Raw genomic sequence first — 1,157 nt, forward strand, 5'->3', positions numbered from 1 at the left:
TTTTTAGTATAAAAAAAATTTGTAATAAAACATAATTTTAAAATAGTAAAAAAGCTATCTCAAATAAAACCTAAGACTATGGATGAGAATCATAGGGTTGGATTCAGATCAAGTCAAATTAGACTATAATTTTGACCAAATTAAGTTGGATTATGAAGATTTAGAACTTGGTCAAGGCTGAACTGCTTGGTGATTAGGTCAAGGAATCGAACTTGGATTTGATTCTAAATTGAGTTCGGTGGAAGACGAGTCGGTTTAAATACAAGTATGACAAGGATGTAGTTGAGATCGGATTTGCTTGTGTTGATCGATTCTACTAGAAACACGAGCGTGAATCATACCATTATGAGCTAACTTATAAGTTTAATTTGGGTTGGAAATGAATTGAATCAAGCCAAGTAAGAGATCATTTGTCAAAGAGTATTTGTAATAATGTTTAAGCACGGCTCATTTTGAACTCTGACCTTTTTTGAGTTTGGCTTAAACTTAACATGTTAGCTCATCAAATAAGTCTAATGGAACATATATTGTTATAATTATCTGAACAAGAGCCTCATGGAGCCTACTAATAAGCAACTTATGTATATTAAAAAATTTATACTTTAATTAAATGAAGTACAAAAACAACAAGCAATTTAATAAGCATAAACAAATGACTTGTATTCATTAACAAAAATAATATAAAATAAAAAACTACAAGACACAGATATTCCAATATTAAATAAATTTATTATCAAGACTTAAATGAGCATATTATCATATTTTAATGAGCTTTAAATAATACTATTTATAATCACAAACAAATCGAATATCAAATTGTTCAAACTTATTCCTTAATCAATTAGTAAAATAAAAAGTTGATTTCTCCAGTTCTTAGATTTCTTAGAAAAAGATGTAAACTTCTATGCATTTGATTTCTTAGATTGATGTGCATGCTAAAGTATGATTTCTCCAGTTCAAAGGTTTAAAAACAATAGCATTTTAGATAATCCAATGAGACCCAACCGACTATTTCCATGAAATTGACCACAATGAATTGGTTTCAATAAATCATAGTCAAAATAGACCCAATGAGAACCAACCCAAAACCACCATAGAACCAAATAAAATTTAAAATTTTTTTGCTAAAAAAATTGCTTTAAGAAATAATAAGAAAG

Source organism: Dendrobium catenatum, unplaced genomic scaffold (assembly GCF_001605985.2).
Source record: "Dendrobium catenatum unplaced genomic scaffold, ASM160598v2 fragScaff_scaffold_1105, whole genome shotgun sequence".
Taxonomy (NCBI): domain Eukaryota; kingdom Viridiplantae; phylum Streptophyta; class Magnoliopsida; order Asparagales; family Orchidaceae; genus Dendrobium; species Dendrobium catenatum.